Here is a 10,428-nt window from a genome sequence, read left to right as displayed (position 1 = left end):
TAAAAAAATAAAAATAATAAATTGGTCAGGCATGTTGGTGCATGTCTGTAGTCCCAGCTACTCAGGAGGCTGAGGTTGGGAGGACCAATTGAGCCTGGGAGGTTCAGGCTGCAGTGAGCCATGATCACACCGCTGCACTCCAGCCTGGGCAACAGAGTAAGACCCTGACCCTGTCTCAAAACAACAACAATAACAATGAATAAATAATGTCTGAAAACTCCCCATATCTGGGGAGAGATATAGACATTCAGATACATGAAGCTGAAAGATTTCCAAACAGGTTCAGTCCAAAGAAGACTTCACCAAGATTCATTACAGTCAAACTGTTAAAAATCAAGGAGACCCATTTTAAGGTGACATTATGGCAGATGTAGCCAGTCAGGTGCTTCTGGGCTCTGATCTCACCATCCAGTCTCAGTCGCTTATATATGTGAAAGCTCTCATCCAAGTGGGAGATGAGCCTGGTTTTCCAACAATAAGACAACATGTTTTTGGGTGGTATGTCAGCTTCCTGGTGTCTTTAGTTGTGCTTAGCACATCATGAGCATCAATGGGAGGCCTTAGCACATGGTAAGCATGAACTCCAAGGCTGTGCTCAGGAGTCCTTGAAAATATGATTCACAGTAAAGTTTTACAGCATTACCAGGAATGTGACAAGATTGAGGAGTTAGGACCTGGTAATGTACAGAAAGAAGTCTCATCTTCCTTTGACCAAGTTATCAAGAAGGCAATTTGAGAGATAATCACTCATTTTGCTGCTGTCCTTATCACAAATCCCTTCCATATTATCACCGAGGTACAATTCATTGGCAGGGAACACAAGTACTGCAGATTTTGTGACTCCATAGCAACCATCTATCAGGGAGAGGGCATCCTAGGATTTTTCATGGGTCTTGTGCCTCTGCTCCAAGGTGACATCATTTCCTTGTAGCTCTGTAACTCACTGGCTTACCTCATCAATATCTATGTACTTAACAGTGGGGTTTCCACCATGAATGAAATAAATAATGATTCCCAAGTTGTTACAGAAACTTTTGCCAGTATGTTGAGCTAATCTCTTGTGTTTGTCTCTAATTTTATGTCTGTCGACAGCCGAAGGCTTGCTGGTGGATCCTTTCCTTATTGCCCAATGTACACTTCTTGCATAGATTGTTGGTGCATGCTACATTACAGGAAAATATGAGCTGAGGAAATAGCTTGCTTTTCTGGAAGGTCCCCTTTGGGAAGACTTATTATTGTGACCTGAGAATGTAATTTGAATATGTGGGACAGGGACAGTGATATTTCTATAGTCCCAGATGCACAGAATTATGGGAGAGAGTGTTGATTTCTGTACAACGTGGCATGCATTTAAAATAATCACTTAATATCAGGGAAGAATCAAAGACAGAGAAGTTTGAAAGCAGTAAGAGGAAAGAGGTGCATATAAGGAGACTCCTTATATGACAGCCATAGAAAGCTGTCAGTGGGTTTCTCAGCAGAAACTTTGTAGGCCAGGAGGTAATGGAATGATGTATTTAAAGTGCTGAAAGGAAAAACTGCCAACCAAAATACTTTAGCTGGCAAAGCTGTCTTTCAGAAATGAAGGAGAGCTAAAGAGTTTCCCAGACAAATAAAAGCTGAGGGAATTAATCACTACTATACCTGCCTACAAGAAATGCTGAAGGGAGTTCTTCAAGCTGAAATGAATGGATGCTAATTAGTAACATGAAAACATAAAAGTATGAAACTCACCATTAAAAATAAGTGTACAGTCAAATTCAGAATACTTAATACATTCAAATTCAGAATACTTAACTCCAGTATAAAGGTTAAAAAGACAAAGCTATTAAAAATAACTACAGCTCCAAGACTTTTTAATGGATACATGATATAATAAGATGTAAATTGTGACATTATAAACATTAAATGTGTGTGGGGGGTAAAGGTGTAGAGTTTTTGTATGCAATCAAAGTTAAGTTGTTATCAGCTTACAATAGACTGTTATAACTATAGTTGTTTATGTAAGCTTCACAGTAACCACAAAGCAAAAACCTATAGTAGATACACGAAAGATAAAGAGAAAGGAATCAAAACATCTCACTACGGAAAATCATCAAATCACAAAGGAAGATAGCAAGAGAGGAAGAAAGGAGCAAAGAATCAACAAGACAGCCAGAAAACAATGAACAAATGGTAATAGTAAGTCCTCACCTCTCAATAATTACCTTGAATGTAAATGAATTAAATTCTCCAATAAAAAGACATAGAGTATCTGAGGGGATTAAAGCAACAAGACCGAATATGCTGCCTACAAGAGACTCATTTGAGCTTCAAGGACACATATAGACTGAAAGTGAAGGAATGGAAAAAGATACTCCATGCAATTGGAAACCAAAAGGGAGTAGGGATAGCTATACTCATGTCAGACAAAATGACTAAGACAAAAACTGTAAAAGGAGACAACAAAAGTCTTTATATAATGACTTACATATAACTGCAAAGCAGTCAATGCATTAAGAGGATGTAACAATTGTAAATATACATGCACCCAACACTGGAGCTCCTACATATAGAAAGCAAATATTAATTAATCTGAAGGGAGAAGTAGCAGCACAATAATAGTAGGGGAGTTCAATACCCCACTTTTATGTATATATAATTTTTCCACAAGTTATTGAGGTACAGGTGGTGTTGGGTTACATGAGTACATTCTTTAGTGGTGATTTGTGAGATTTTCGTGCACGTATCACCCAAGCAGTATACACTGCACCATATTTGTAGCCTTTTATCCCTTGTCCCCCTCTCACTCTTCCCCCAAGTCCCCAAAGTCCATTTCCATTGTATCATTCTTATGCCTTTGTGTCCTCAGAGCTTAGCTCTCACATATCAATGAGAACATACGATGTTTGGTTTTCCATTCCTAAGTTACCTTACTTTGAATAATAGTCTCCAATCTCATCCAGGTTGCTGTGAATGCGTTAATTCATTCCTTTTTATGGTTGAGTAGTATTCCATTGTATAAATATACCACAGTTTCTTTATTCACTCGTTGAATGATGGGCATTTGGGATGGTTCCACAATTTTGCAATGGTGAATTGTGCTGCTATAAACATGTGTGTGCAAATATCTTTTCCATATAATGACTTCTTTTCCTCTGGGTAGATACCCAATGGTGGGATTCCTGGATCAAATGGTAGTTATACTTCTAGTCCTTTAAGGAATCTCCACGCTGTTTTTCATAGTGGCTCTTCCAGTTTACATTCCCACCAGCAGTGTAGAAATGTTCCCTGATCACAACATCCACGCCAACGTCTACTGTTTTTTGATTTTTTGATTACAGCCATTCTTGCAGGAGTAAGGTGGTATTACATTGTAGTTTTGATTTGCATTTCCCCGATCATTAGTGATGTTGAGTATTTTTTCGTGTTTGTTGGCAATTTGAATATCTTCTTTTGAGAATTGTCTATTCATGTCTTTAGCCCACTTTTTGATGGGATTGCTTGTTTTTTTTCTCACTGATTTCTTTGAGTTCATTGTAGATTTTGGATATTAGTCTGTCATATGTATAGATTGTGAGGATTTTCTCCCACTCTGTGGGTTGTCTGTTTACTCTGCTGACTGTTCCTTTTGCTGTGCAAAAGCTCACAGTATAATAATGTATTGTATACTCAAAATTTGCAAAGAGGGTAGATCTTAAGTATTCCATACACACACATACACACACACACGATAACTATGTGAGGTGATAAATATGGTAATTATTTTGATTGTGCTAATCAATATAAAAAGTATACATACATCAAAACTCTACACTAAACACTTTAAATACAGACAATTTTTATTTGTCAATTATACCTCAATGGAGCTGGAAAAAAAAGGAAAAACATAAAGCAGGGGATTGGCAAACTTTTTTGGTAAAGCTGAAAATATTTTCAGCTTTGTAAGCCACAGGATCTCTGGCATGAGTACTCAACTCTGCTTTTTAACATGAAAACAGCCATAGACATAAACAATAAATAAATGGTGTGGCTATGTTTTGATAAAACTTTATTTGCAAAGCAGAAATTGGGATGAATTTGGCCTGTGGGCTGTAGTTTGCTAATCCCTAAAGTAACGGGGCTATAATGGTGGAATGTCAGGTGCCAAGGAAGAGTTTCAAGGAGAGATTATTTTTTAGGAGATTAGGGGACTTCATTGGGTTAGGAGACCTGTCTGGCATCCTTCAACCACTTTTGATTTTCTTGAAATTCACTTGTTCATTTATACCTTTATTCATCTATTATTCAAGTCATTGACTGAAGAACGCTCTTTCCTGCTATCAGAATCTCTGTGAACAAGAATGATTCTGTCCATGGCTTGGGGCCCCCCCCAGTGGCAACAGTTGCTGTTCCTGGTGATGCTCACTAACACTTCTGTGCTGGCTTCAAGCAGGCACCTTGTGATAGAGGCACTTTCTGTGGAGTGAGGAAGGGCTGGTTTCAAGTGCAAGAAATGGGTTTTGCTGCTGCACTCTGCACTCAAAACATTGCAAATATGTTTAAGATAATGAGACCCATTTTCTATACTCAAACCAGTACTTACAGATCAATATAAATTTTACCTTCCAAAGTAGTTACTTGGAAGTCTTAATACTCCCAAGATATTGTTATTATTCCAAAAAGTTTAAAATTCCAGAGCATACGAAGTGCTCTTTCGAAGATTTTTCATTTAGAAGTGCAATATATTATATTACTGAATGTTTAGAAAACAGAGAAATGAAAATAACATCATGTATAATCCTAATATCCCAACAAAATGTAGCAAGTGCCTAGCACAGAACTTGGCATATAATAGGTGCTCAGAAAGTATCTGTCAAATGAATGCATAAATGTATATTTCTTTTGAAAATCCAGTGAGTGGCAAATCTTTAACCTTTAAGGGTAGATTTCATTTTTGGAAATAGCCAATAGTTCTTTTAAGTCAATATGTTGATACAGGGAATTATCAATATTTTTCACACTGTTCCTGAGCATAAATGAAGTTAAACTATGAAATATTGGGAATAACTGGAATGGTAATTAGAGGATTTGAATTCTAGTCTGAGCTGTGATGTTAACATGCTCTGTAATCTTGGGAAAGCCCATTCATCCACCCACCCATCCATCCATCCATCCATCCATCCATCCATCCATCCATCCATCCAACCATCCATTATGACAAACAACAGAGACATGGGCCCTGTCTTTTGGCATTTATAGCCTAGGAAGAGAGCAGACTTTGATCCTTCTGTGGGGACAGGATTGAGCAGGGTTAGGAACATGTACTCTAAGAACTGAAGGACCCTTAATTTCCTTATCTGTAAAACAGGAGACTTGGGCTGGATGGTTTTCAAGATCCTTTCCAGTTCTGGCATGCTATCACTATGGTTTTATTGTTGCTGTTGATCAGAAAGCAATTTTTGAAATGAATCAGTTTCACCTGTGTATACATGTGCTGTAGATTTGGCTTGCAGCTTTTTAGGGGAAGTCAGCATGCTAGGAGCCCCTGTCTTTGATGTCTCTCCTTTGATGCTCAAGGGGCAAACTTCAGGGTAGTTTCTGGAGGGTAGTGATTATATTGGATCTATCCCTGTTGTTGGCTGCCTACAAAAAGTTCTTACATCAGTAAGGGGCTGCTGAGCAGTCTAACAACATGGATGTCATGAGGGGTGCTTCAATGTTAGCTACAGTGAGATGGCCTCTTTTCAACAGGCCGGGGCTAAATCCCATGACACCAACCACTGGTCTAAGGGCTTAGATGTGGTCATCACAGCTTTGGCTTTCTTGTTCAAATGATGCATGCAGATTTGTAAACTTTAGGCATTATCTCTAGCTGGAAGATGTGCTCTGACGATCTCTTCTACATACCTAATTATTTCAATTTTTGACAAATTTCTTGGAAGAATTATTTTGGCTTTGTGTACTTACAGCCTTCACAGGGAGACTCACCAGTCACTGTAGCTGTGTGAGTTTGTGGTTAAAGTTATTTATCTTTTTTTTTTTTTGAGATGGAATTTTGCTCTTGTTGTCCAGGCTGGAGTGCAATGGCATGATCTTGGCCCATTGCAACCTCTGCCTCTCGAGTATAAGCAATTATCCTGACTCAGCCTCCTGAGTAGCTGGGATTACAGGCATGCACCACCATGCTGGGATAATTTTGTATTTTTAGTAGAGATGGGGTTTCTCCATGTTGGTCAGGCTGGTCTTGAACTCCCGACCTCAGGTGATCTGCCCGCTTAGGCCTCCCAAAGTGCTGGGATTATAGGCATGAGCCACCATGCCCAGCCAGTTCTTTATCTTTTTAGGACTCAATTTCCCAGTGTTTCTAATGAAAGAGATCAATTAGATCATCATGAGGTCTTTTTGCACCATTAAAATCCTACAGTTATCTAGAAATGACACCAACCATCCATACTCCACTTTTCCATTTCAAAAGAATCTTAGAAAATAGACTGGAAGTGTAGAATGTTTTAATCTCAAGACTGGATAGGTATTAAGTATACTTTTTTATTGTTATTGTATTTTATTTAGAGATAGGGTCTCCCTCTGTCACTCAAGTTGGAGTGTAGTCGTACAATGATAGCTCATTGAAACCTCAAAAGAGGGCTCAAGAAATCCTCCCACCTCAGCCTCCTGAGTAGCAAGAACTATGGGTGCATGCCACTAAATCTGGCCAATTAAAATTTGTGTGTGTGTGTGTGTGTGCGTGTGTGTGTGTGGAGTTGTGGTCTCACTGTGTTGCTCAGGCTGTTTTTGAACTCCTGGCTTCAAGTGATCCTCCTGCCTAGGCCTCTCAAAGCCCCCTTCTAGAGGGCAAAACAGCTGGAGCCCACACAGTTCCATGAAACTGCATCACCATTCCATCTCTTTTTCCTTCTCCTTATCCTTTTTCTTTTTTTCTGTGGGGATTATAGGCCTGAGCTACTGTACCCAGCCTCAATTTTTAAATTAGTTTTTAAAAAGTTGTTTATAAAAGTAATACTAATCAATGCAGAAAATATGGAAAACAAAGAACAGTAATACTAAACACACACATGCTTATACAGTCCCATGTTGCTTAATGATGGGGATACATTCTGAGAAATGTGATTAGGTGAGTTCATCATTGTGTGAACATCACAGAGTGCACTTACACAAACCTAGATGGTAGAGCCCACTATATACCTAGGCTATATGGTATAGTCTATTGCTCCTAGGCTACAAACTGTACAGCATGTTACTGTACTGAATACCGTCGGCAATTGTAACACAATAGTATATTTGTATCTAAGCATGGAAAAGGTACAGTAGACCAGGTGCGGTGGCTCTCACCTGTAATCCTAGCACTTTGGGAGGCCGAAGCGGGCAAATCACCTGAGGTCAGGAGTCTGAGAACAACCTGGCCAGCATGGCGAAATCCTATCTGTACTAAAAATACAAAAAAGTTAGCCAAGCACGGTGGCGAGCGCCTGTAGTCCCAGCTACTTGGGAGGCTGAGGCACGAGAATTGCTTGAACCCAGGTGGCAGAGTTTGGCAGTGAGCCGAGATCATGCCACTGCACTTCAGCCTGGGTGACAGAGCAAGATTCCATCTCAATAATTAAAAAAAATAAATAAAAGAAAAGGTAGAGTAAAAAAAAAATCTTAGGGGATCACCATTGCATATGCAGTCTGTTGTTGACTGAAATGTCCTTGTGTGGGGCATGATTGTGTGTCTGTGTGTATAACTCAGATCTTTGTGTTATACACCCAGAGACAGCCACTACACATATAGATGAATCTACCTTTATTGATAAATTCTATTTTGTCTATAGATAGGAATGAATAACATCATGAGAAATGAAATCATGTCCTACATATTTTGTAGCCTCCTTTCACTTGGCAGTATATTGTAAATATTTTCAACATTTACCCTTCTACAATGATTTTTTTAAAAAAGATTGAAAGGCATTCAGTTGAATGTCTATGGACAGTGACAGCACTTTGAGACACAACTTTCCCCTTCTAGAGGGCAAAACAGCTAGAGCCCACACAGTTCCATGAAACTGCATCTCACCATTCCACCTCTTTTTCCTTCTCCTTCTCCTTTTTCTTTTTTTCTTCTTCCCCTCACTCTTCTTTTTCTTCCTTTCCCACTTTCTTCTCTTCCCTCCTCTTTCTATTCTTTCTCCTTTTTTTCATCTCTTTGTCTTCTTTTGATATTACAATGGAGCTGGTTGTTTGCAGAGATGTCAGGCCAGTAATTAGATTATGTGAGTGAGTATGCATGTGTCTCTGTGTATTCTTTTTAAAATTTTAATTTTTAGAGATGGGGTTTTGCTCTATTACCCGGCTTGGAGTGTAGAAGAGGCACAATCATAGCCCACTGCAGCCTTGAACTCCTGGGCTCCAGTGATCCCCCATCTCAATCTCCCAAGCAGCAGGGACTATAGGCACAAACCACTGTGCGTTGCTGCCTGTATGTTTTGATGGCTGCACTGCTGTCCTTGAGTCTGCTGAGTCACTAAAGGCACATCTTGGAGACAACCTCTCAAAGCCAATCAGTCTTCATGGAGTCAGGACTTCATTAGAGATATTCAAGGTGGTAGAAGTGGGTCTAATATAAGACAGGCCTTTTTTTTCTTCTTTGGGTTAGAGAAACACAGAATTGAATTAAATCGTCTTTTGTAGTGAGCTCCCTGTTACTGGTTGCATTCCAGTAGAGGCCATCTGACCACTTCTTGCAGGCATTGTGTTCCTAGACAAAAAACCCCCAAATTTTGTCCTGAACCAGATTTTCCCTGAAGCTTCCCCAAAACACTTTAGTCTAGCTATACCTTTAGGTTAGATTCAGTGACCTCTAAACTTCTTCCAAGTATAAGATTTTCTGATTCCGTGATTTGTGACAGACTTTTTCCCAAGATCCTAGTATTTAACTTCCTGAAATGGATGCTGGTTAAAAGGCTTACTTGGAAAAGGAGATAATTAACTAATTGCAAATAATGAGATTTCAGTTTATTTGGAAATTTTAGTAGTTCAGGTTTTCCATACCCCTCACTTCCATAGGTACATGATGGGATGTTTTAATGATGAAAGTATTAAATACATGTGGAAGCATGCAGGGAAGATAACACACATACGTTCTAGACAGACAGATGTTAGTTTCTACCCGTGTGCTTGAATAAGCTACTAGGTCCTGCATGGACTGTCAAACTAAAGACCCTTTAAATGCCTTGACTGAGCAATTTGGCTGTACCCCATTTTCCCATTTCAAAACATTTCAGATTCCCTTTGCTCCGTGAAATGCATGAAAGCTGCTTCTGACCACAGAGACTAACGTGCTATCCCTTTTATCTCCAAAACGGGCTCCCAATTGGTTCCAGGGAAAGTGATTTCCCCAAACTTGGCTGCCAGCTGTAATTGGTTTATATGTGACCCATTCATTTCCACATGCTCATTAGCGCTGGGTGCTGGGGTCTCTTTGGTCTCTGGCAAGCAGCTGGACGAAGCAGCATATGCTGGCTGGTGTGGTGGTAGAGACCTTGGAATTAAGAGGTCTACCCTGTGTACTCCATGCCCTGTTGGATGAATCAGGACCAGTATGGAGACTTCCCTTGAAACCAGGCAGACACTGGGAAACACTGGAGGAAAAAATACTTTGTCCTTTCCCCCTTTCCCTCATTTCCTTCTTCTGTTCTTGGTTCAGAGTTTACAGCAATACATTATACAAATTGCTTGGGTTTGAACATGGCTTTGCCACCTAATAACTGCAAAATCTCAGACAAGCTTCTGAGAATCTCACTGCCTCAGTTTCCTCACCGGCAACATAGGAATAATAATAGCACCTACCTCATAGTATTGTTGTGAGGACTAAACTGGTTAATGTAAATAAAGCCCTTAGGACAGTATATGGTAAAGTCAGGAGGGCTGTGTAGATGTTTGCTAACACTCGATTCAAAGGACCCAATGGTTACTATGAACTGAGCACAGGCTCCAGGCTGGGGGCTAGGAACGTGCAATCCTCACCTTGGAGAGGCTCATATTTGCTGAACCCCAGAGAGAGGTGATTGACTATTCCTCTTCCTCATTTTCCTCCCCTCTCATATTTCTTCCCCTCCCCTTCTCTTCCCTTCTGTATCAGGTTTCTCTTGCTGCTGTAACAAACGCTCACCAACTTCCTGCCTTATAACTAAACAAATTTATTGTCTTACAGTACTGTAGGTGGGAACTCTCACTGGACTGAAACAGCCAAGGTGTCTGCAGGAACGTATTCCATTCTGGAGGTTCTAGGGGAGAATTTTTCTCCTTGCCATTCCCAGCTTCTAGAGGCTACCTCCATTCCTTGGCTCAGGATCCCCCTCCCATCACTTTGACTTCTCTGATGCTCCTGCCACCCTCTTTCTCACATAAGGACCACTGTGTTTACATAGGGCTCACCCAGATAATCCAGGATAATCTCTCCATCGCAAA

At 40.0% G+C, this 10,428-nt stretch overlaps 1 pseudogene; it reads left to right on the top strand.

The window, feature by feature from the left end:
* The first annotated feature begins 361 nt into the window (after positions 1-361).
* Positions 362-1,254, top strand: LOC100991968 (mitochondrial carrier homolog 2-like; annotated as a pseudogene).
* The last annotated feature ends 9,174 nt before the right edge of the window (positions 1,255-10,428 follow it).

The sequence above is a fragment of the Pan paniscus genome, chromosome 18 (genome assembly GCF_029289425.2).
Source record: "Pan paniscus chromosome 18, NHGRI_mPanPan1-v2.0_pri, whole genome shotgun sequence".
Lineage (NCBI taxonomy): Eukaryota > Metazoa > Chordata > Mammalia > Primates > Hominidae > Pan > Pan paniscus.
Note: the sequence above shows the minus strand (reverse complement) of the source record. Positions and strands in the feature narration are given on the sequence as shown.